At 39.3% G+C, this 26,912-nt stretch overlaps 1 long non-coding RNA gene across 2 annotated transcripts in view; it reads left to right on the top strand.

Annotated features, from left to right (window-relative positions):
- Window positions 1-24,156, top strand: part of LOC120729141 — a 38,973-nt gene extending 14,817 nt beyond the window's left edge. Inside the window, exons 2-4 of one of the 2 annotated variants that reach the window (XR_005694852.1) lie at window positions 5,258-6,342; window positions 22,646-22,741; window positions 23,013-24,156. This is a non-coding gene — a long non-coding RNA (uncharacterized LOC120729141). The remainder of the gene's footprint in view (window positions 1-5,257; window positions 6,343-22,645; window positions 22,742-23,012) is intronic. The other variant, XR_005694853.1, reaches the window with a different exon arrangement.
- The last annotated feature ends 2,756 nt before the right edge of the window (window positions 24,157-26,912 follow it).

Raw genomic sequence — 26,912 nt, 5'->3', positions numbered from 1 at the left:
GGGGACCTATTTAGGAGACTTCCTCGCTTTCTATCAGATATATGCACTCACGAGACACTTCATTAGTTATTCTTTGCTAGTAGTTGGTTGGAGCCCCTTTTGCCTTCAGAACTGCTTTCATTCTTCACGCTACAGATTCAAAAAGCTGCTGGAAACATTCCTTAGAGATTTTAGTTCATATTGACTTGATAGAATCACACACTTGCTGTAGATTTGTTGACTGTACATCCGAGAGGTGCACTGTTGGATAGAGATCTGGTGATTGTGGAGGCAATTTGAGGATAGGGAACTCATTTAAAGAAATAGCCTGAGATGATTTGAGCTTTGTGATATGGTGTGTTATCCTCCTGGAAGCAGCCAGAAGAAGACGGGTACACTATGGTCAGCAACAGTACTCAGGTAGACTGTGGTGTTTAAAAAATGCTCAGCTGGTACTTGAGGAGCCCAAAATATGAAAATGTCTGCCACACTGATACACCACCACCACGAGGCTGAACTGTTGATACGAGGCAGGATGAATCCATGCTTTCATGTTGTTTGCACCAAATACTGACCGCACCTTCCAAATAAAGACTCATCAGACCAGGCAACATTTTTCCAATTTTCCGTTGTCCAATTGTGGTGAGCCTATGCAAACTGTAACCCAAGTTTCCTGTTCTAAGCTGACAGCTAAGCAGTGGAAAAGGTATCATGACTCCTACTTGACCAAGCATAATATTATTGGCTTGTATTTTTCTAAGGTGGTATAATGAAACAGATTACACCGTATTTTGCTAGCACACTGACCGAGATTCAGTGATCAGGGACAATGACTGTGTTGCTTTCCATCGCCACAACTGACAGAACCAATATCATCTTTCTGTTGGCTCACTTGTGTGTGTGTGCGCGCGCTCCAAAATGTTGTGTGTTACATTCATAAAACTACGAGAGAGAATGCAAAAAAACCCAAACAAAAACTGGGCATACTGCAGTCTTTTTGACAGGATGCTGTCTGACGTCCAAAATATTGTGACGTCTGCCTGGGTTTCTATTATTCAGCTGACATAATGTTGTCTGATTGTGTCAGAAACACCAGCTGTAATATTTTAATAGTATTTATACTCTTCTCCCTGCTGTAGTTTTTGTTAAATCACTGTAAAATAACAAGAAATAAAAGGTCAGACGTGATCTTGACAGGATCCTTGTGGGACTAAATACGGCATGTGGGAAAATCACAGTCTTGATCATTTTCTTAAAATCTGGTAAAGCTTAAATCTTCATTGTGTTTTCAGTTTCCTTCTGAGGTTCTCTCGTCAGTCTTGTCATATAGTTCGATTAGTAATGAAGCTTTGGGCATTCTTTGTTGGCAAAATAGCAGCTCTTAAAGAGCAGGCCACATTTCCAGTGTTGATACTGTTTCACAGAGTTATGATCTCAGATCACACACATGAGAATGTATATTAGTCTTTTGCTCATGGACATTTTCATACTAAGCCACACACAGACTCCGGTAGTGTCTTCAGAAATGCCGATATAGTTAATTTTGACAGGTAATGCACAATGATCCCTGAAAAATCCTAACTAAAACAGTCATTCATTAAGGTTTTGGAATTGTGATTCGGTCGTATGGCAGTTTTTCCACCCAGTCTCATGCTGGAGGGAATTAGGTAGGTAAACATTAAAATTTGGAAGTTGGCTCTAAAACTAGAAGCCAAGAATTGTTTACTCTGTTACATTAGGAGGACTCATTTGGGAAGACTTTGCTAGGGAAACGCAACTCCCCTGCAGATATTATACCTTTAGTGTCATTTTGACAAACATTTCAGTCGTAGTTTGGTGAAAAGCGGTGGGACCTGCATTAAAAACCTCTACCTGGCCGTCACCAAATTTTGTTCTTTTCTAACAGCTCCCACGGCATTGAATTCGGGCTAAGACAGACATGTTGTGTGTTAGGCATCAAGATAATTAACTGGTCACAGTCAGGTTTTCCTGGAAATTGACTGTATTAGTGAGTCTCTTCTCTTATTCTCGCCTTTTCCCTTTCATTTTTTTCCCCCGCTTGGCAACTGTCACACAGAAAGCTTTGAAGTGGGTGTAAATAAGAAGACATGCATGCTTAATGAGCACGAGTAAAAATGGCTTAATACTTGTTTTCGCGATGTAGCTCTGCTTACCGAACTGAACGTCGAGGCAGCGTGACTGCTTAATTAAGCTGCCTGTTAACACAAAGAGGCCAACAGTGACATTTGCTGTGGTGACGGTCACATCAAATCTGATTAACTTCAAGTTGTTGTTTGAAAAAGTCCCAAACATCTGCAACTAAACGCTTATTTTCACCTCCCGATCTCACTTGTAAAACTAAATATCCTACTGTGACTTGCCGAGCAGATGTAATGAGCCGAGATCAAATACTGAAAGTCATTCACAGACGCTGATATGTGAAAGGGCCAGAGAGTGAAAAGGAGAAAGGAAAAAACAAGAAGTGAGGAATGGTCTTCTGCTTTCAGATTTACAGCCGCGGGGTCACCAGTAGAGTCGGAGCTGGAGCAGAGTGGTGCAGATACTCGCCTCCTCCTCCTTCCCCTGCCTCCCTCCCTCCTGGCCTCCTTAGCCTCCTATGCTCACACCCAATTTTTTGGCTCTTTGTTACTGTATATAGGTCACACTGTGATCGTGTGTATATACAGGTGAATTTATTCTCCTTCCCAGCAAGCATATGGAAAGAGGTACTCAAAACATTTCCTAGAAGTAACTGAACAGAAGAACAATGCTGCATTTGAAGCAAAGGTCATGCCTTCGTGTGTTTTAGAGGAGAACTCATTCTGAACAGATCCTCACTGTAAAAAATCAAAATAATGCATTCATTGTGTCATGTATAGATTTTTATTTGAGTGTTTACGTTAAAGTAAAACGTGTTTTATGAGCTACTTTTATGTTTTTTTTTTTATGTAAAACTCTTTATTTTAACTTCTCGCCACACACCTACAGCACTAGGAACATTTCTAGAATTCTAACGACATCTGTGTGCATGTATGCATGCGAGTGTCAACTCGGCTAAGCTCAGCTATGTTGTCATCATTTAAAGAATTTATACAGTACATTTAAGGAATTATCCCAAGCGGTGCATGTCTTTTATTTGCAGAGAAGGAGCGACGGTTATAAAGCAATATTACATTTTTTCCATGTCTTTGTTCTTGGCACAACAAAAAGCAACGCTGCAGCGAGTCAATTTTATCATCGCAAATATGTGATAAGAATAATATGAGCAATAGCGCTTATTTTTTTAAAAAGATTAAACAGGACAGTTTTCCATCGCTTCTCACAGCCTCTGTAACAAAATGTAATGCTTGAGCGTGCGTGTGAATAAAAGTGCGTTTGCCCCCACTAGCTTACCTGAGCTCCCCGTGAAAAGCGAACACAATCTCAGCCTGAGCAGAAAGGCAGGATGTTTTTGATGAAGCAGTGGGCTTAATTTAGGCCCAGGCATTCTCAGTATCTGTCACCTAACTCCCAGTGATCTCAACACACAGTGTAGTTGTGCGCATGTGTGTGTGTGTCGGTTTATGTTTATCCACAGAGGCAGGCTATAAATTCAAGAAATGTACACCGACATTCGGCCCCCCTATAAACTGTAATACCTCCCAAATATAAAGACAACGTCATACCCATTCCCCGTTTTATTTTGCTAGTAATAATGGAGCAAATAAAAACCGCAGCTTTACAACAGACACTACTATGATAGTGTCTCTCTGATAGGATTTTATTATGAATTATTAATACTGGCTATTAAAAAATAATCCCATTAACTCTGCCAAATGCCCCAAAATCTTGATTTCTTCTTCTAAAGGAGCTGGCTTGGTTATAGCTCCTGCTTGGCCATTAAGTAACCAAACAGGCGTAGGCATTGCCAGCAAACCAGCAAAAGCAAAAAGCGAGTGCCAGCAACCTCTGCCAAAGACTTCAGCTTGCACCCAGTGTTCTTCTCTTACTGGTACACAGAGAAATGATCTGCCTACTTCTTCAAATTGTACATTTTTCTATCCCTGTATGGATTTTTTTAAAAATTAAAAAATATTTTAAGAATGAAAACCTTTTGTTGCAAGCAGAAAGATTTAAGAGAAATTATGTAGATTCTTGTTTTTTTGAGCATGTACGTTTGCTGATATGAGTATGTGCATTTGCTCCTTCTTGGCCATTAAGTAACCAAGCAGGCGTACGCATTGTCAGCAAACCAGCAAAACTAAAAGCCGAGCTCCTACAAACTGCCAGTGACTTTGTTTTGCACAGAGTGTTCTTCTCTTTGCTGGTACATAAATAAATTTTCTACCCTTTGAGTTTAAGACTTTTTCCAGTCTGCATGGAAAATGTTCTTATTCATAATACTGACAAACCTCTGTTTTTAAGCAGCTGCATAAAGTAATTATATGGATCTCCATTTTCTAGCTCTCTCTCCATCGTTGCTGGATGAGCATGTACATTTTTGAAAATCACAAAAGAGGACCTTGCGACGTCTGACCTCGAGCTTGGCGTCACTTTAATGCGGCATTAAACGAACGTGCTCCATCTCGTCAAACGACTGCATGGAGAGCTAGGAGGAGATTTCTGTGGTCGTCATGCACCCATAACGAATGGAAAGACAGGAAGACCACACAGCAGCATGGTCAGATCAGGTTGTCAGAGACCATATTTAAAATCTGGGTCAGGGTCCAGGCCGTAACCTCGCTCTCACTATGGCTCCGCTCTCGCTTCTCTGTACCCGATTCCACCTTCGTCCCACGACTCTATCTTTGTGTTTTCTCCCTCTTTTAGTTGCTTCACCCACTTTCCACATCCACGTCTTTATGCATTTCATTCCCTGTCTCAACCTACTCGGCCCGAGCAATCCAGGCAGGCAGGCTGCTTGTGCTGAGCTACATGACATCTTTAGATTATATTAAATTTATTGTGAATTCATGGCAATGAACGATGCATTTAAATACAATAATGGCAAAAATCTAAATTTGTGAATTGTTGAGATAATAGTGAAACTATATTATATTATATTATATATATATAATGCTGCATTTTTTTTCTAGAAATACCAGGGCCAGAAGACAGCATGTCATTTTTAGATGTCAACTAGGGAACTGGCTTAGTACCTCTCCTCTTTCTTTCCTTTTTTTGGGACATTTTTGATTATAACATCTGAAAGAAAAACCACAATGATCCCTTTGTTGGAGATGAAAGTGTTTCCAGTGTTTTTAACTCTTAATGATTTCTCTGTGTTGTTTGCTTTTAGGAAGTGAAGAAGCATTTGAACCAGAAAACGGATAATTACATCAAACTTGTTCTACTTTACAATAAATAAATAAAAGAATGAAATAAAATTTTTTTACTTGTTATTTGCTGTTTTACCCACACACCAGTTATGTTCTGAAACCACTTTTAGTACTTTGAAAAAGATACTTGAGAACAGCACCCATATTTTAAAGACATACTCTGTATTCTGAGATAAGCCTCGTGACCTTTGATATGTGATTGATGTGTTTGGACTTGTTTTGTTTACTGTAGCACACAGAAATTATACTTTGCTGCCTAGCAGGCATTTTCATCTAAGAGCTACGTGAGTTCCTCTTACTTCATATTGCTACTGGGTCCAGTTTCTGTTTATCGGGGAACATTTCCTCACATAAATCACCCGCTCTTTAAAAATAAATCCCAAAAAACATACTTTTTCTTCTATTTTGACTGTATGTGCATTAAACATATGGGATATAAATTTTAAAAATATACATTTTTGACTTTGTCTAATACATATTTTACAGAGCTAAGCTGGCTGCTAACCCTTGTTTTATAATACTGCTACTTAAACTAAATATATCAATTTCAGAATTAAGTATAGCAACTTTTAAGTCAATTCCTTGTCAGATATTATTATTAATCTTTTAATTTGTTTTGTGTACTTTTAGAAAGTTGAATAGAAAGAGCCAGAGATAAAATTTAAGAGGTGCCACATAGTTGCCTATTCTCTAAGGCAGACCTGACAGGCCTGCAGCAGCTCTAACAGTGGCCTTGCTGCCATTAATAATGGGAAAATGGCAAACACTGTACAAATCAACTGGCATGAATCTCTGTGCTTCTCTACAGCACAGTCTCTCTGAACCTATTGTGGAGCTAACATGGCTGCCAGCAATAAGACATGATGACATTATCCTGCTTTCTTGCTGGAGGCCTCCCAGTAAGGAGTTCTTGTGAACACATCTTCCGAGTGACATGGAGACGGGCCTGCAGCCACCAGCGGAGCTGAGCTGAGCCGCTTTAGAGCCCTGCTGAGACCTGCCAGGCCCACAGCTTTCCCTGCCAGGGGCCTCGCTCGAAGTCAAAGTGAGTTACAACCCATGCTCTTGACACACACATGCTAATGCAGAAGCAAGCACCCACTATGTAGGCATGCAGGCGCACGCACAGGTGAAATACATAGAGGAATATATGTGTGCAACCATAAACCAGTACAGAGGCAAAGAAATAACACTGTACGTGCAAATATATGCACACTCATACATAATGATACCCCTCTAAGAGAGCTCCACTGGACCACTAGATAGACTACATTTACATACAATCACACACAATCATAAATTTGGTATTTGCAGCCTAAATAAATGATATCCCTTCTTCTACCCATGCAGTAAAGTGAGCATGTCGTCCAACAGGGGCTCTATCTGTCAGGGGTAGTTTGAGATCAAGGTCCAGCAGCTGCTGGATCAGCTGGATTGATCTGTCTGGGTAAACATGAGGACTGAAAATGAGCATGTTTGTGATTAAAGGCTTAACAGGAAGTGCGTGTGACAGTGAGAGAGAGGGAGCTTCAGTATGCTGTTTATACCCTGTACAAAAGAGAGCACTGTGTATTACCTCCATATATATGTGTGTGTGTGTGTGTTATATTGTGCTTATATCCAGCTCCATTTTTAAAAAATGTTTGGATACTGCTGGAGTCAATTTATAGCAACATCATCCTTATATTATACTGGACATTACTGGTGCAGCCCCTTAGTTCATCCTCCTTTCTTCTGATTGGCTGCCCCTCGTTAATAGAAGTCAGTGGGCGGGCGTTCTGTGCTCACAAGCCAGAACTATGTACCATTAACTGGATTGCTGCCCCTGACTGAGCCTGGTTCTGACAGAGGTTTGTTCCTGTTAAATGGGAGTTTTTCCTTCCCACTGTTGCCAAGTGCTTGTTCAGTTTAATGTTTGAATATTGGGATTTTCTCTGTTTTCTGGCCTTTACTTTACAATACATCGTGCTTCGAGGCGACGAATGTAATTTGGCAAGTTAATTCACACAACTGAAGTGAATTAAGAAAACCTCTCAAGCCACTGTAACACATTTTTGACAGAAAATCAGGAAAATCATATTGGGGCTGGTTAATGTTTTTCATCGTGACTCACCTAAAAAGAGACAGTCTTCCAGGAAATGGTTACCAAAAATATTTTCCTAACCATAATCACGCAGTTTTGGTGCCTAAACATAACAAAACTGCAAAAGTGAAATTAAAAAAGAACTTAAAGTTGTGACTCAACCTTTTCTGAGTTGTCACCAGATATCCAAAATTATACTGCGAATTACTGGAGACATCAACGCCCCCCCCGGGTGGAATACTCAAGGCCATTTTTTAGATACTGAGCAAATGAAGGAGAATTTACTTAAATGTGGTTGTAGCCACCTTAATTATCTTGCAAAGTGCCTTTAGATACAGAATAAATGTGTCAGTCCCTCTGTTCATTACAGCCAAGCCGTATCTGAAAAGACCCTATTAAGCTCTCACATGAGGGCTGACCAACAGTTTCATGCTGGCTATATATGAATGTATCTCACAGCAATAATATATCGCGAGTGCATGTGTAGCTATATGGTTTGTGTCTAATCCCAGGAATGTTGATGTAGTCCAGAGTTTAATAAATGGAGGCGTGGGTGTGGAGTAAGAGTCCCCTGGAGCAGAGTTAAGGTCTTAATGTACTAAAAAGCCTTGACCCAGACCATATACACCCACTCACAGGGACACAGCACCTTCTCTCCAGTCCAGCACATTCTTTCATACTTTGGCTACACAGCAAAGAAATATGCACTTAGACATACACGGAGATATGCAAGCACAACATGGACGATATGACCTTAAACAACAAACATGCGCAAAATGTACCGAGTGGCTCAAACACACACACACACACACAAACACATCCTTGTTGACTTGTGTTGGTCGTCATTCAATGAGGAGCACATGACTTAAATCGGGTGTGGTGCATGACATCTTATCGAACAAAAGCGTCCCACAGAGAGAGCTGATGGGGGAGACAATCCCTCCCCGCTTGTCCTGTCTGTTGGGAGTCATGAGGTCTCCATCTCGTTTGCCACGCTGTGTCTCGTGGTTCAAAGTCCATAAAATGTTCAAGTTAAAAAAAAAAAAAAATCCCCTGCTTTTAAAACTTTCAGCTGCGGTGCTGTGTTGTCAATAAATCAGCTGCTTTCCCTGAGGATAGCAACGTTATCTCCGGGAGGGAGAGGAAGTGCAAAACACTGCACGTTTTTCAAGAATGAAGCCTTTGAATTTCTTGTTGTGTCCTACAAATGTCTCACCTTGAGGGTCTGATGTCTCGCAGTGAGAATGGAGGGCTTGTATTCTACACATTCAACCCGTCGCTTCTACATGCTTCTGCAGTCATGCAGAAATAAACTCAAGTATGTTTATCGCAGAAGCTTTATTGTGTTTTCTCTCATTTAAGTGTCTTGCTGATAAACTTGTCATTTAACTGTCAAAATCATGACTGCTACCTCCATGTCAGATCTTACAGGGAATATTTCTTCATTTTCTCAAATGCATTGTAGCTCTGAACTTTTCTAACATTAACCAGCGGAGCTGAATATTAGAATGTAAATATCTATATCAGTTGGACCAGACATTACCCAGGCAGCCTCCTTGTAGAAAGTAAAGTCCAAATGAGCACATGTGTGAAAGGTTCAGGTAATTCACAGAGTGAGTTTGCATCACGTCCCGCCTCCTGCGCAGACTATCCAGTCGCCGCTCTTTGCCCAAACCTAAACTGCACAATGCATTTCAAGTGTCACTATGCATCTATCACATGTGAGAAAAGCCAACTCTGGACAATGTGCAGACCTGATTCTCTCAACATTACCTGGAATTTATGTGTAAAACTTGCTATAGTCTCATCCACCAAAGTTGCACGTCACCATTGAGTCACCAGCTTCAGTGATAAGATTGTTTATCAGAACAAATCTTTGCAACTGTTGCAACTGTTTTGGAGTCCTGTAAGTCCTGTTAATACAGGAGAAATAATGCGAGTTGCAATTGCTCAAGTGCTTCTGTGAGAGTTAAAATGGCTAAAAAAATAAATAAATCAGAACTCCACAATGACAAGAGAAGTGAAAAGAGGATTCTCAAGCTTACTCCTGAACATTCCCCTTCTCTTTCTACCTAGCTGGAAAAAGCTTGAAAAGTGTGAGCAAACTGGTGAAATCAAGCTGAGCAGGAAGGGGTAAACAGGACATTTGTGTGCATGTGTCTGTATAATCCCATCACAAGATAGTGTCGTCGAGAGCCATTGCCCCGAGGCAGCTGGCCATAGTCCATCAAGGGAACTTTAAATTAGAGTAATGCTCACTAACATAAGGTTAGACAGTTCATCTGCTGGAGAGATATGAAACGGGGGGATTGTCTGGTGCTGTGCTGATGGCCCAGAGAAAATAGAGTGAAGAAGTTTTGAATCCCAGGCCTATACGTGGACATGGCTATTTGTAGATTGAACTGAGGCAGATGCAGACAGGGTTGGAGAGACTGAGTCCTTTGATAATCGATAATGGCCTTGACAAATGTAAGACAATGTAATATAAAAAAAAAGTGAAATAAAATAAAGTTTGTCAAATGATTTGTTCCTGGTCGAGTAAAATGCTGAATAAAGTTTGTTTAAAACTAAAACTGTCTTCTTGTCCTTGTGCACAGAACATTTACTGTATAACGTTTAATTTAAATGATCAACAGTGTTTGAACTTTTTTGTCCTCCAATCTTTAAAACGAGCCCACAAATGTATCAAATGTCCCGACACAGCTGGGCACAGTTGCTTTTGGCAAACGATGCCCAAACAGGAGTGAACAGTGTGTTGCTTACGGACTACTTAAACCTGTGGAATAATACGAATTTGGTGCTCTGACACTGTACATGTGGGACCAATTAAAGATAAACTACAGGGAACTGCACTGAACATCGTCAACCTTACAAGTATAAAAATGCAAAAGGCGCATCTGAGGGAACACGTGTGCATTTTCACGTGCTGAATCCTTCCAATAAAGTTCAGATGCGTACAAGTATGATTCATTTGGCTGCTTCAAGTTCTCCATTTTAAAAAAAAATGGTTACAAAATATTGTCGTTTCCGTTTACGATGAGTAATCTGCTACGATTGAAAGTGCTGAAGAACTCGTGAATGGTTTACAGCATAAAACACATGAGCTTATTTAAAGCAGGAAGCTTATCCAAGAAAGCGTGCTATCAGGCTTCAACTGCTATGTAAAACTGGGTAGTTAGGCCTCCGTTGTCTATGCAAAGTGACAGCTAAAAAAACAGTCCCCTGAGCTCTGCGGGGAGAAGAGACGTGTAAATGATCTAAGTAATCTTGTTTAGATCAGCTTTTCTGAAGATATAACTGACAAGCGCACACAAACAGGAAAAATGAGTCAGACATTCCTTGCATATGAAATGCACTCCTCTCACAAATGTTATGATAAGCTATGGTAAATGCTGCTCTTTGCTGCACTTTCACTTTACAAAAAAAAAGTTCTCCTTTTTATTCTGAGAAAGAGGAATGACACAAATGCTGCAGCCGGAGATGTTCTAAAATATACCCTCTTTAACTGCAGCACTATACAGTACCTTATCTGGTATGTGTTGATATCACTATTAGTCATGTGTAAAGAATCTGTGAGTGTTTGTGAGAGTTTTGTTTCCCTAGGCAAAGTTTGGCAAACCACAAAATTCCTTTAAATCTCCCCCAACTCCACCAAATTATTAACAGCTCCAAACACAGCATATTTAAAAATGCTTTGAAATTCGAGCTTGAATAAAAGAATGAGCTTGGAAATACAAGCAGAGCGTTGGCAGGATGAATTATCATTCTGATTTTGCAGAATTTTAATAAATTCTCTCTATATTTTTATTACAGCTAATATTTTTGAGCAATAATTCACTCTCATTTGTTTAATCTTCTCATGAGCTCTCATGCCCGAACTGAGCTTTGGGAAAACACCTATCTAATGAGTTCATAGGCAAAAGTGAGGAGGGAAAAAAGCCCTTTTTACCTGCCAGTGATCCAGCACATCATATTTAAAACAAAGCAAAACAAAACAAAAACTTAAACAGTTTAAGTGTGGGAGGCCAGTGATGTGCCCCACCCAAGTAACTACCCTTTCATAGAGTCAATGAGCCCAGCCCTGAAGCTGCATCTCCAGACTTACCAATAATTCCTAACGGCCTGACCCAGAAGCTGCATCAGGAGGCCCCGTCGCACAGCCTGTGATCCACACCCCAGAGCTGCACTGGAGGAACAGCTCACACAGCCCAGTGGGACCAGTCTTGGATGTGCAAACATGCAGGAACGCCTTATCTGTGCAGCTTTTCTGACAGATACTGAACAGATACAAAGACAGCTGCAGAAAAAAAAAAAAGAAAAACAGCAAAAGCGCACCTACAGACTTTTAATATTGCTCTTCAATTCCTATATTAAAAAAAAAACAAATAAATAAAAAATAAAGGTTACCAGTTACTAAACACAGTTACAGGGCTAAAATGTCTGCAGCAACTTGTGTGTTTATCATCGGTAAATACACACAGCTGTTAGAGTCCAGCGTAGCCAGTGAACAATGCTGGCAGCTACACACCTCCAGCACAAGGGACACATTAAGAGAAATAGTAGGAGGAACTGGCCCATACTTTGTGTGTGTGAGGGAGTGTTTAATGTATAATGTCCTCACCATGAGAGTAGGATGAAAATCTTATTGCAGGCGAATGGATTGCAAAATGTTAGTGTGAAGTGGAACAGGATCTATTTAAAGCCATGTAATTAAATACACGCTTCTTTTATGGAATTTTCTTCTACATGAATCAATCATTGGAAAGCAGAAAATGTCACACTATTCTGCTTTCATTTCTGCTTCACATATGCTCAATTCTGCTTAAAGTTCATGTCAAGTTTCAAATATCCTTTAGAATGAGGCCATTTTGCAACATCTGTAAAGTTTTATAAGTTTTCGGTACCTGGCTAAATGTGTAAGTTAATTTCAGTGCCAAGCATGGTGGCTTCTGCTCACTGTTCCCAAACAGATGAGAAGATTTAAACCAATCTTAGGGGTTAAACTGGGCCTGTGCGATTACAAACAGCATTCCAGCACCTTCAATTATTAATGAAATCAAAAAGAAAGTTTCATTCATAATATCAACCAAGTTCATTTCTCATGTCCCAAAGCCTGGAGTTCTTTCCAGCTGATGACAGATGATACTCAATCAACATATCATGAAGTAATTTCAGCCAACCAGCCGGCCTGCAGACGCTACTCACACCTTTTTCCCCCTGCATTATCCCTGTCATGCATGTAGATGACATAAAGTTGCAGTCGCAGTACTAGTAGGTGCTACAGAAGGAGAAGAGCAAAAATGAACTTGGTTTTCTTTGTTTGAAGTGGCAGGTAATTTCAAATGCAACGCTTCAAATAACTCAGCAAATATCACCAAACACAAGCTGTTTCTCTATAATTTGGCACACAATCTGTCTTCTTAGTTAACTGCACATCTGCTGCAGCTGGGGAAGAAAATGGTCATGTGTGATAACTTCACTTCAGAGATTGTGAAAGGTGTAAGAAGTGGAAGAGAGAAGGGAAAAATTAGAAATTTAAGTCAAAACTGCATCAATTTTTTTTAATTTAAAGCGTCTATGAGGTATCCTTTTTTCCCTATTTTTTATTTATTTAAATGAGATACTTTTATTAATTTAAATCAGATATTCTCCTGCGAGAATCATCCAATTTCTTGTTGTGAAATGTCTTAAAAAACTACAAAAAGAATAATTTGGTATTATCAAGCCCTTTTCTTTATCCCACACCACAGGACATCCACGATCGGTCAGACCACAGGACAGTTTTCCGCTTCGTCTCAGTGCATCTTTAATTAGCTTCCACCCAGAGACGGCAGCAGCATTTCTGCATCTTGTTTATGTATGACTTTTCTTCATTGAATGGTTAAGTTTTGACTTGGACTTGTGAATGCAGGGAAAAAATGTGCACACTGGCAATGTTTTTTAGAAGTTTTCTTTTGCTCCTGCAGAGATTTTCACTACAGACTTGTGTCTGTTTTCAGTGTGGAGATCACAGCCAGGGTTCAGTACTGATATTCAGCCTGTTCCCTTAGGTACAGAGATTTTCCAGGTCTCTGAATCCTAATGATACATGCACTGTAGATGATGAAATTCTGTATTTCTCTGGAAGTTTATCTTGAGAAATAAAAAGTATTTTATTATTGGGCTACCGTCTCAGTAATGCTGTTTTTAGAGAAGTTACACAACTTTCCAGTCTTTCACTGCACCGTTGCTCCCATCAACTGAAAAAAGTATCAGTATTTAATATGTTGTACTCTTTCCATCATTTTCTTCAGCTTTTCTTCTTTATTTAAGTTTTTTCTTTATAGGTTTATGTTTAATGTTTTAGCTGCTGTTACAGCAACTTCCCTCTTTTTAAAAAAATAAACTTTAAATATAGGGAGCAAATCAATGCTTTCTATTTTTATTTATATTTTACTCAGCCTAACTACTTCATGGAAACAGTGTTGTGCTTGTCAAGTCCCACAGAGCAAGATGATTTTACAGAAGCAATAGAGAGGCATGTTCACCTACTGGCATGTTCCACTGCTCAACCTGTTGATCAGGCTCTTTCCAAAAGGGCCTGAATGCTTATATTACTATGAGGTGTTTCCTTTTAAAAGTGGCACAATTGCCATGTGGTTTATCTGTCTAAAGGAAGAAATTTATTTTAAAATTTGCGTAGGATGGACATTTTTGAGGTAACGAACATGTACACACTGGCAGCACCTCAGAGGGTGAAGAAATAAAACATCCGAAATAAAACGCCCTCATAAAACCAAGATAATGATGTGGGCAAAAGGCTAAATTGACAAGACGTACTTGCTGGGGAATTAATTTCAGTCTTAGTTTTGCAAGAGTAAGATATCTCATGTTTCAACAGCAATCCCAATGGCCTACAGCGACACATGACCCCAACATGGAACTTAGTCACTGGTATGGCTGGCTGTGAACACACACACATACACAGGAGAACCTCCCTCTTAGCAAACCGTATTTTTTTCACAGCGGCCGTTGTGAGTAGCAGACGGTTTTGCCATCCCTCTCCCAAAATAGCCGTCCATTAGCACAGGCAGGTCAGATGGATTTGAAACATCCATGGCAAACGGCGCTGGAGTGAAGGGCGGAGGGGGCAACAAGTGTGTGACCGCCTCTTGGAGGGCTCCACAGAGGTGGTTGTGGGTGGGTGTCAAATAGAGGCTTTTTTCACACTTTGGTGACAATGAGTGCTTAACAACAAATAGGAGTGTCTAAGAAAAACTGGTAATGTGTGTGTGTGTGTATGAATGTGTAAACAAAAGGTGGCGCATGGTTAATTTCCAATATTTGAGCATATTTATATGGAGTATTGATGTCACTTCCCTGGCGTGTACAACTTTTTGCTCATAACGCAACACAACTTTTTTCTTTTTCAAAAAAACAAAACAGAAACTAACTGGCAAAAACAGAAGTGCTGTGAGTCTGACTAAAGGATTACAGAAAATAAAACTACTGCTCCAATCAAATTTTAAAAGTGTATCAGCACAATTATTCAGAGTCATAACTGTAACATGTTTTTTTTTTCTTAAAAAAGCAACACCATTTGATCTTTTTCACGGTGCTGCTTAACTTGGCCATTTTCTATATTCACTGACATGTTTTTACCTTTACTGGTCTGGAGATTAAAGGAAATGGTGCTCTTTAAAATGTAATCTGACTGCATGTAGTGAGCGGTACAATGATAAATTACAGTATCTTTGGACAGCCTATATAAATGGCGGATAGACTGGTACTTAAAGCATTTTTTCTTTATTACAAACCATTGTGTAAGGAGCTTGGAAAGTAGTCCTTAGACTACGATGACCTGGATGACTGAGAACCTTCACAGACATATTACAAACCATATTCACCTCGTCACCAAGCACTTTCTAACTATCAAGGACACACTGGCACACAGATGGATGCAACATGGGTATTATGGCGTTGAGTGTACTTCAGTACTGTACCTCCACCTTTTGCCACGGGTTCTGGGTAGTGACCGAAACAATTAGATCACAAATACAAGCAGGGGAAATGAGCTTACTCTGAAGGATGGCTGTCATTTGTCATTTGGGAAGGGCTTATAGTAGAGCTGCTACTTCTCCACATCAAAGGATTGCTAGCACGCCTCCTGGACATCTCTTAGGCAAGGTGTTTCAGGTTGTCCCAACGGGAGAAGGCCCAAGGGCAGACACTGGGCACGCTGGAGAGATTTATGTCTCTCAGCTGACCTGGGAATGCCACCGTGTTTCCCTGGATGAGCTGGAGGGGTAGCTGGGGAAAGGGAGGTCCGGTCTCTCTTTACACTGCCTATCCCACGACCTGTACATCACAAAATGGATGACTGGCACTTTAGTGCACATATTGCAGGCGCCAGGGATCAAACCAACAACTTTCTGATTAGCAGACTATATGGTCTTATCCTCTGAGACACAATATGTGTGTAAATATGTGTGCGCAAAGACTTTCAAGTGGTCAATCTGCTGGTTAAGTGATGACATGTTAAACTGCTACTTCTTCCCTGTGGTAATTTGTTTATATTAGCATAACCGAGGCTTTATAGTTAGCCACCAGGTAACACTCATTATATGTCAACTAGCCCAACATCAGTAACCCTCCAAATGTCATGGTTAATTAGTTTTCTGTCATTGCTTATGTCCAAAGTGATATCACAGCTATTTATGCTTTAGTTTTTTAGAGATATTTAAGTCAGTACACGGTGTTATCATCTTCAGCCAGAAACTAGCAAGCTAACTTCCTGCCAACTTTGAACTTAGCCAAATCTTATTTTCTTTGATGTCTGGGTGTTAACCTTTATTGCACCAACTGGGAGATCAGCCACACTGGAGCCAAAAGAATATGCACCACTGTTAACTCTTACTGTTTAATTTAATTTTAGGAAGGTGACTTTGGACCTTAGAAATGGCTAATTATATCAGATTTAACAAGCGTATACAACTATGAAAGCAGTATTTAAACGCCAGCTCATTTGCAATACGGTGGTGAAACTCTTCTTTTAAAGTTGTACATGTAGTTACAAATGTCAGTTGAAGAAGGCTTTCGTACTTCTGAAACAGAATCCAGAAGTTTGGGTTTCACTTCGGCTCTATGAAAATAGCACAAGCAAATGACCCTGTGCAGGATGTTGGATTATTTTCCACTCACACAGCTCTAGATGGGAATCATCTGACAATAAGAGTTTTCAACAAAAACCCTATATCTATGTCGAGAGCAGGGTAGTGAAGTAAAGCTCCAAAATATGTTAAACAAACAAATAAACAAACAGTGGCTTCTAAGAATCTATGAAATCATTTCCTGTTGACTTCCTTTATGTTTTCACACAACAATCAGAACCATGACAAAAGTTATTTGTGTACATCAGCTTAATAAAATTTTGCTAACAAATTTATAGTCAGTAAGCGAGCAATCACATGCCCCATCTGCTTTGATCAAGTCCCGTCGAAGTTACTTTTAGCCATACTAGCACGCCCAGTCTGCCAAAGAGTTGGCTAAAAGTTTAGATGACCTCAAGCCAGCGACAGCAGAGGATAGATCCCTCTTCAACTCTCTGTACGTCCCATTCACAGGCAAGAATTTGGCGTATTGATTCATCATATAAGAAGGCCGAAGCTTGACAGGCCAACTGAACATGCAGTTTCCTAATGACTTAACCACATCAACTATTTCTCTTGTGTGCCATTCACCCCCCCTTCTTCTCTCCCTTTAGGCACCAACCGTAGCTAGAACATGGTGAGTCACGTTGGAACAAAAAGCCCCATTCAAAACACACATGTATACACACACACACACACACACACACACACACACACACACACACACACACACACACACACACACACACACACACGTACACCCACACACTCACAAACTCCCGATCAACTCTAGCCAGCCTGCCTTTTAATAAAAACTCCTTCTATTATTGAGTAACCCCCCCTCAATCTCCAGGCAGAACTGGTTTGCCACCGCCAGATCAGGCCAATCCAATTGCCGAGCAGGGATCAAGTCACCATGCTGGTGCTGCTCCCAGAAATCATCAGGAGCCAAACCTCCTGAGGTCCTCCTACCACATCACAAAGCCTGCTGCTTGGGCACATGAGTGTGTGTGTGTGTGTGACACAGAAAAGGCAGGATTAAAAGATAGAAACCATACGAGCAAACCAAATCTATTTTGAAGTACTATGACTTCCTTCCTCAAACAAGTCCTCAGCTGCCTCATTCGTCCCACATGACACACCATCATGATCACTCACTGGCCTTTAAACAAGCCTACACTCTGTACAGGGGTGCTTTATTCATTTTATTTTATTGGCTTATTTTCACAATGTTGAGAAATATTCAGTCATCAGTCCTATCTGGTTCGCTCATTTTTTTCTCTTGCTGGCAATATTTATAATCCAAAGATGAAGTTGCAAAATGCTAGTGTGTTCTCACCCCAGAGAAACAAAAATTGCTTTCTGGCCACTGCAGCTGGTGTCTTCAAATGTCTGGTTTGATATACCAGCCACAACAATTTTTGAACAATTTGATGTCCACGAAGTCCAACAGTTGGAGGGTGGACGTGTGTCAGCTAGGAGATCAACTGTCTTTGAGTTTTTGAATTTTGCTTCAGTGATCTTTTTCTCACTTTCTAATGTTGCATTTACATGCTGGTTAGGGTTAAGTTAATGTATGCCCCATCACAATATTAACCCTGCATGTTTAAAAGAAATAATTTCTTACCAAGTGCATTTAAATTTGATGCCAAGGGGTTCTTCAGAAGCATGCTGATGTGATTGATTAGGAGTGACAGATCTGTATAACTCATGCCTAAAAAGGGGTGCATTAGGCATAGATGCCAAAGGTCAACTTGAAGAATTCAGGAAATTAGACAAGACAGCATTTAAAAAATATATGTGCATTATTCTAAGATGAAAATATAAATCTCATTATAAAATCAAAGTCTTGCACATAAGTTAATATAAAGTCTTGGAAAAAGATTTTATATTAAGCAGCAACGGTAGATGGTAAACATACTTAATTACTTAAAAAAGTTTAACCTTTATCTGAAGCTCTGTGAGGATCCAGCAGTCTGAAAAACCAAGTGAAGATCTTTCAATACAAATTCCGTGGACAGAAACTAAAATATAGAACTTTGCATTAAAAACATATACACTTAGAGATATCCATTTCCATATCCGTGTTACTATAATCTGTGTTTGTCTGCCTTGGTTTGTTTACGTCTTTGTCTGCAAACCCCTCCTCGATTATCAGGAGCAACCAAATGTGGCACACGGGTATGTGTTAAGCTTTGTACACACTGGAAGTTATTTGCTGTAACATGGTAACAACGGAAGAAATAAATATCCATTGGCGATGGGAAGTTGGGAAGATAAACTTCTCAACTTCCACTGAGGAAACTACCAATGAGAGTGAAGAAAACCAATGACTGACTTATGACCTGGTAGCAAGGACTTTAGAAGGTTACCAGGACAACCAGAGCCTGGAATGTATAAAAGCCACCAGCTGTGAGCATCAAAGCAACGCGCAATGAGCGACTCACTTCCAGTGTGTACGTAGCTTTAGGCCACCCAAGGTTTCAGTCATTTTAGCAAATGGCTAAAATAATCTTATCACTCTGTAAGCTCTTATTAAGGCATCCTGTGGTTTCACGTTCACAACAATACCATCAAATTTAAATTCACAAATGTTGAATTATTCACGACATGTTATAATGTGATCAGTTTTCCAAGGGCAAGAACAGACCAGTCAATACTATAGTGTAGACACGTAATAGTAAATAGTATAAAGCACTACAATGCAAAACACAATGAATACAATTACATGAAAACAATACATAAATAAGTCAGTAATTGTGATTACTACTGTATCATCTTATGAAAGTATAAGCACAAAAATAAGTAATGAGAGTAATGATAGTGTTTAGTGAGAAGAAGGTAATGATAGCATTCAAATGATTTAGTAAATTACTTCTGTTTGACAACTAAATCCAACCCAACAATAGAATCAACTCATAAATAAATAATTTCTTTTCTGAACTTCACTCGGTGAGGTTTTGGTTTGAAGAACTCTCTAAAGATCTCCAGTGTATTTACACTTGTTTATCATAAATGTATGAAACATGTTTTCTCCAGGCATTGTGCCAGTATTCACACTAACAAGAGGAATCCCTGTGTAGGCAACAAAGTATAAGTCATATGCTAGTATGTGTGTGCCTCGTTTAGAATAAGTTCATAGAGAGGTGCTTCACACAGTTTTTTGATCTCATGATCATTTGTAGTGTGACCTTTGGTAACCTGTGGTTCAAAGATTTCTGAAGAAAGGCTTCAGAAACCTGAAGCCTTTCTTCAGAAATTTGCCAGGTAACCTGGCAAATAAGAACAAGTGAAAGATGTTTGCAGACTTGATTTTTGAGATTATTACATACTATGTATTTTACACTAGAAAGTCCATGAATGTAAGCACGAAATGAGCAAAGTTGGAAATGTGTTTTCTTTTATCTAACAGTTGAGTTAATTTGACTGGAAAAACGTCTTTCTGTCATGACTGTTCGCTCAGAGCATGGGAGTCAAGTTCCCAGTTGAAAAGCAAATAGAGTACTCAGCGCATTTGCGTTGATATTGTGCTTATGGTGGTGGGGCGTGGAAGGCCGGAGTTATCCCTGGGGGGAAATGCCTACCTGTGAAATATGAGGCAATTATCCAAACACACACAGACCCTCCATTACTGACATCCAGTTCAGGAGTTTAACTGTCTCTGCATGTTCCCTAGCTACATGCTGCTTAGAATACATGTATACTCCTAAAGAAAACTTTTACATGTGCCAAATGCTTCCCATAAACATGCTCAAAAAGTGTCCTTAAAGTTTAAAAATGCTTCTGATCAAGTTCTCATGACATGCTTTAGTGATTTAGTTGTGACTCAGAGTTATTTCAGGTATTTCACTCAGTTCAATGAGCTGTGGCAGCACAGCCAAATATATGTTTACTCTGGCTAACTCCCAGCGTATGCAAAGCGGCACAATCATGATCAAGGTTATAAAGTTATGGATATGAGTGGCACGTCAGTACAGTTTACTTCATGATGTTTCCTGCCTGCGGTGACTAACCTCTGCTTTTTGGCTTGCATTTAATTGTAAGAAATCACAGTCAGTAAAATCTCATTTTAGTGTTTTTTTAGTAATATATTTTTAGCAGGAGAGTAAATTCTGATATGAAACACAAAAGATCAAATTTTGTCTTTTGGTGGGAAAAGTGTGTTAAACATGATAGTGCCAACAAGCCTTGTTTACCATCTTAATCCAATGTATCAACATGCTAACATTTACTTATTAGAACTGAACAAAGTACAGCTGTGGCTGATGGGAAGGTGTATTTGCTTTGCCAGTATTTAGTCATCCAATAGCCAAGCCAGTAGACAAATTAAAATTTTAAACTGGTGACTGGTTTAGAGGCTAAAGTTAAAGTTGCTGAGACATCTTCTTTAGAACCACAAATATGAACCTCATGTTCGTGCCTGAAGTGGTCACCAAACCAGAAAATTTCTCAGAAATCAGTCTTGATATGTTTTAATTTGGACCAAAGTTTTTCACCGACAATAGGAAGACTAACACACCAACACCGCTGTTCATTAATCTGCTAACACTGCTAAAAAGCCAAAAGTTGTAAAGCCGGCGTATCGCTATTACCTCGGGATCCCATGTCTCTAAACTGTACTAAGGCAGACCAGCACTGAATTAAAAAAAAGAAAAAGGAACTGTCAGCTGCGTGGTTGATAGTTCATATTTTTAACATGTTTTTCTTTGTGAGCCCAGATTTTTCAGACTATTATGTTTGCCTATCTGCAGCATGGGTTACATCATGTGGAGAACTGATGCAATTCCCTCACTTAGCATGTAAAAGGACATATCTACAGGCAATGGTGTATTTTGTCCTTACATAGCATGAATACAGGAAGACTTTGAGTCTCTGTTAAAAAAGAAAAGGCAATAGTAATAATAGACATTGTTGAGAGGCATTTTTTCCTATTCGCATAACTCTCATTTGGCTCCTGACCCAGATTTAAAAAAAAAGAAAGAAAAAAAACTCCAACAAAAACGCCTAATGGGGATTGTGTAGACCTGCAGCACACTTTGTGGCATGTGCACTGCTGGGTGTGGTGAGAACAGAAGCCATGACGGAGGTTACTAAGAGGAAAGAGGAGAGATTGGAAAGCAAGGATGAGTCAGTGTCATCAGCCAGACTGTATCTCAATATAAAGGGCAGGGGTGACAACCTGTCTTCCCCACACCCAAGCCCACTCTCCATCCCTCTCATCCACCCCTCCCGCCTTGCCCAGAAATCTATTACCAACTAAGGAGACCAGAGGGTGGTATTTTACCAAACCAATTTATAATAAACCAACACCAACTCAGTGTGAGTCACAAAGGAATTTCCCTGACACATATTTTAACCAAAGACAGTCTTTCTTACTTTCAACATCCTGTTTGAGATCTATGGCATCAAGTAAACTAGGTCATATGCACCAAGGCCTTCAGTTCAGACACACCTCAAACATTAGCAATCGTCTAAATATGCACGAGTCTGTTTTTACTTGTGTTTGTTTAATTATAGGATGTTTACTCAGGCAATTATTGCATTTTATTTTTACTTTGTCTAGACTAACTACTTAATGGTAGTTCTTTGGTCTTATTATACTAAATGTTTTAATCTACAGTGAGGGAAATAGTTATTTAATCCCCTGCCGAGTTAAGTTTTTTTTTTAAACACATTACATTAAAAGTTATAAATTGAAGTACTTGATCCGCAAGCAAAACACGACTTAGTACTTGGTGGAGAAACTCTAGCTGGCAAGCACAGCGGTAAGAAGTTTCTTGTAGTTGGATACCAGGTTTGCACACATCTCAGGCGCCATTTTGGTGATTTTTTATAGGGTTGAGGTCTGTAGCTTAATGTGCTTCTAGCCACTCCTTTGTTGCCTTGATTACATGTTTTGGGTCATTGTGATGCTGAAAGACCCACCCACCACCCAGAAAGGAAGTTCTTTTCCAAAATTTTATTGTCCATTGGCTCAATGTGGTGAAGTTGTCCTGTACAATCTTACAATCTCCAGATTGAGGGTGATTGATGGTTGTTTTATATTTGTTCCATTTCCAAATAATCACACCAATGGCTGTCACCATCTGGCCAAGCTGCTTTCTGATGATCTTGTATCCCATTCAAACCTTGTGCAGGTCTACGGTTTTGTCCCTGATGTCCTTTGACCACTCTTTGGCCTTGCCCATGATTGTGGAAGGGAAGAAACTGAATCTGATCCAGAGTCTTTGTTGGTTTGTAGGAGATCAAATATATTTTCACACAATAAAATGCACATCAATTTCTAACTTTTATGTAACTGTGTGCTTCTTTGTTGATATTCTGTCTCTCTCCATTAAAATGCAAATACCTTACAAATTAGAGACTGTTCATTCTTTCTAATTGAGCAAACTTACAAATGATCAAATAATTGTTGCCCAACATTGTACAACAGATTACATCAGATAACTGACAAACCACCCTCTCTCTCTCTCTCTCTGTGTGTGTGTCTCCTTTGTTGAACAGATGCATCAGACAGATGAACTGACTGCTGTGAAGAGAGAGTAAAATACCTGCAGAAGGAGTGTCGGATCTTTTTTTTTGTTGTTATTTTTATTCTTGTATTTAAAAGATCTCAGTGTAGCTCTCAGGGACGTATAAGGGAGTCTGAGCTGTAACATGAGTGTGTGTGTGTGTGTACACACATGTGTGAGTTTGAGCACACTGTGTGTATGTGTGTGAGATTAGAGAAGGGCAAAGAGTTGAGGTGGTGTTTGATGCTAGTCTCAGTGGCAGGCTTCAAAAAAACAAAAACCTGTCACTCAGCTTCTCTCCACGCAATGCATACACACACAAACACACATGTGACCACCCGCATACACTACACTCACACAATCTGGCTCTCCAGCACAGCCATAGACTTCTAGCAGCAACACCTCTGACCATGTAAAACCTCTCTCCCTGTGCAGGCACACACATGCATTAATACTTGCACACACATGCAACTTTATAGGCACACATACAGAACAGTTCTAAGCATACAAATAACAAATAAACCAAGTCAATTCAGCGTATAATTGGTGTATCGTAAAGGATCAATTCCTGCAGAACACGCACATGTACTGGAGTACATATTCACAGACATACAGACTTACTGTATGGATGCTGTACTCTTGTGTGTAATCGTAAAGTAAATAGGGTGCTAAGTAAACACCTAACTCAGCAACTTATTCTCTTTGTCACGTACACACATTTATCCAGCACCCTAGCTGGGAGATCTCGCTCTTTCCTTTACAGTAGGCCATTTCTTTCAACAGATTTATCACCGGTGTTGCACAACCTATTCGATTATCTGTGTCTGTGTGCCCTTCGTGAGAGAGTGACCAACTGAGCTTCCGTGATAGTGTCTCTGCGGGTGTTTGTGTGTATCAGAGGGCCGTAGGCTCAAGCTATTAAGATCAGTATAGTGGTGAGATATGTGATCTGAGGGATGCTACTTCAGAGAAGTGAACAAAGCAGATGCTGTTCCAGAGAAGAAACTGCACAAGGCCAACATACAAACCCTGGGGGACCCCTCTACAGTGCTAGCTTTGGAGCAACTATTGTATTTGGCTGAATGTATGAACGCCAACAGTTTAATCTAACGCAGTATAAAGGACTGCCAAGAAAATCTGATGTGTTATTATTGTCACGTTTAACCATCTGTCTTGGGGTTTTGGTCCAAATTTCTTATTCACAAAGTTGAATAATATCAGGCCCTCCAGGGGTCTGGAGGGATGTTTGTGACAACGCATTGATATTCCTGACAGGAACTGTCGGGGGACTTTGGATGTGTTGTGTGAGATCTCTTCCTCACAGAGGTGAGTGACAAATAAAGAAAGAAATATTAACTATAAAGAAAAACAGATTTAAAGATAAAGAAGGACAAAGACAGCCAAAACAGAAATAATCTACAAATTACTTTCGTGAAAGGCAAATGTGTGCTGAATTTTCAAATGGAGAATAACAGTGGAGAAATTTAAGAAGGAAGGAGGAAAATAATAGAGGTCAGTGACAAATACTTCTGCAAAAAGTAAATAAAAATTAAACAAATCGAGAAAAAAGCTACGCACAGCCAAGTGTTCAATATATATACCTTCACACTAGTTTCAGCACACTGTTGTTGAGCTCCATTGGCACGGAAAGATAAATCTGGAAGGCCGACTGGACAGAAATCCCAAAGCTGCCATTTTAAGGATGAGAACTGCAGATTAGCCATGGCATGTAAAACTTCAGTGAAGAAGCAAAGTGGTCGGACAAGAAACAACAAGAATAAAAAGTCATCCAGAAAACTATTTGTGAGTCATTCGCTGGAAAAAAAAAAAGTTTTCAAATTATTTGTTTAACCTCCTAAGACCCGAACTCTTCCACGGCATGCATTTTTAATTTCTCTTTGATATCTGGGCTGATTGCTTTTACATTCATTAGGCCCCAAAGAATTACCAGATTTTTTTTTTTTTACCTTATTTTTGTTTTTATGAAAAATCACAGCCACATATGAGGATATTCGTTTAAAATTTTGATAGAACAGTAGCAGTATAATGTCCTCGTAAGTGGATATCAGGCCCTTGTAGAACAAAATTGAGTATTTTGGTCTAAATAACCCAAAATGTGATGTCCACATATGTGGACGCCAGGTCCTAGGAGGTTAAATACTTACCAGCCTGACAGACACTTTTTTTCTTTAACTATTATGATTTTAAATATGAATATTCTTCCTACATAATAGTCTAAGAACATACATTTATTATCTGTAGTTGTTTGTAAAAATATTACAATATAATATATGTAATATATTTAAAACAAACACATTATTTGTTGTAAAATAGACAGCTGAGATAAGCTAAGATTTCACATTGATGAGAACTGATGAGAAAGGGTCTGCTTTACATATGTATAAATACAATTTTTTAAATATATTAAAAAGTTGAGACTGATAATCAGCATTCTAGCTGTTACTATGCATTTTATTTGTAATATAAATAATATAATAATTTTGTACAAACAGACAAAAAGGAATAAATATTAAATAAATAAGTTATATTGCTAATGTGAGAATTTGATGTTGTTAGTTATGAACCTGTGATGTGAACATCGTGTCAGATCAGGTTTATAAAAAACACTTTAATAATATATAAATGTATTTTACAGGAGAAAAGAAGACCAATAAAAACCTCTCTGTAATGATTTAAATGTTATTTTGCTGTAATTTTAAAATGTAATTTTACAGTAGACCTTAATATATTACAAAATGAACACAAATTTCTATTTCTATTTCAAAATCATTCCCCGAATACCAGACCGTTAATTTAACCAGTCTAAATAATCCTGCTTACAATTTTTTAGTCAGCAATGAATTTTCTTTAAGAGAATAAAATGTGTGAGGGAAATTCTGCACTCTGTTATTTGGTTTCTGCAACATTTTAATAGCTTCAAAAGAATCCTGGCTTTTAAACACACACACACACACACACACACACACACAAATGTCATATGAGGGTGACTGTTTGAAACAGCCTTCTTCCACGTGTCCTGCAAACCACTCAGATGATAAAACTGGAAATCAAAATGATTTAAAATAAGGATAAAGTCAAGAAAGCGTACAGAAAAATAAGGTAACAGCTCTTTTTAAAAATACCACCTATTTGGTAACACTTACTATCCTATAGTCAATCATAATTGATCTGAAATCACTCTCCTCGGTGTGTTTTTTCAAGCCAAAGGTCCTTTTACAAAAGGAAAAGAAAACAGATATTTTAAAAACATCAGTGTCAGAAAGGATTTCAGTTTCGGTCTTTTACAGTAAAACCTGACAGAATACATTAGCCTGACTTAAATTATATCAGTATTTTTTTGTCTCCTGGAGAACTCACAGGATTAAAAATGCTATGATTTTTCTAACTGTGCTTGGCAGCAACTGGATGCCTGCAGCCGCTTCCAGCACAACAGCACAGCACACAAACATGTATGAATAAGTTATGAAACATGAATCCATTTGGTCTGCGTTCAACAGATCTTTCTCCTTTTATTGCACTTATCGAACTCGATACATCTCACAAAGCTTAAGGCCGCAGTGCAGCCAAATTCTTGTAAAGGAATCCTCTGTCGATTTCACTCCGTTTTCATCGAACCTTGGTTTGCACTCTGGCAACGGGAGCAAAGCCAAGCACATTTCTCTGAGTCATCACAGAGGGGGAGAGAGGGAGGGGAAACAGGAGGAGGAGAAGAAGAAGAAGGAGACGAAGAAGAAGAAGGGGGAGGAGGAGAAGCAGGAGGTGGCAAGTCTGGAGTTTCCCTCTTGCTCTTGCAGTCGAAGGCCTACACCGAGCAGCAACAAGCTGAGAAAACCGTGCTCTATTGTTTCAGGCCTGCTGGCAAAGTGAGCCT

Source organism: Simochromis diagramma, unplaced genomic scaffold, assembly GCF_900408965.1.
Source record: "Simochromis diagramma unplaced genomic scaffold, fSimDia1.1 OVJJ01000302.1, whole genome shotgun sequence".
NCBI classification, from domain to species: domain Eukaryota; kingdom Metazoa; phylum Chordata; class Actinopteri; order Cichliformes; family Cichlidae; genus Simochromis; species Simochromis diagramma.
This window is presented reverse-complemented; position numbering and strand designations above follow the sequence as displayed.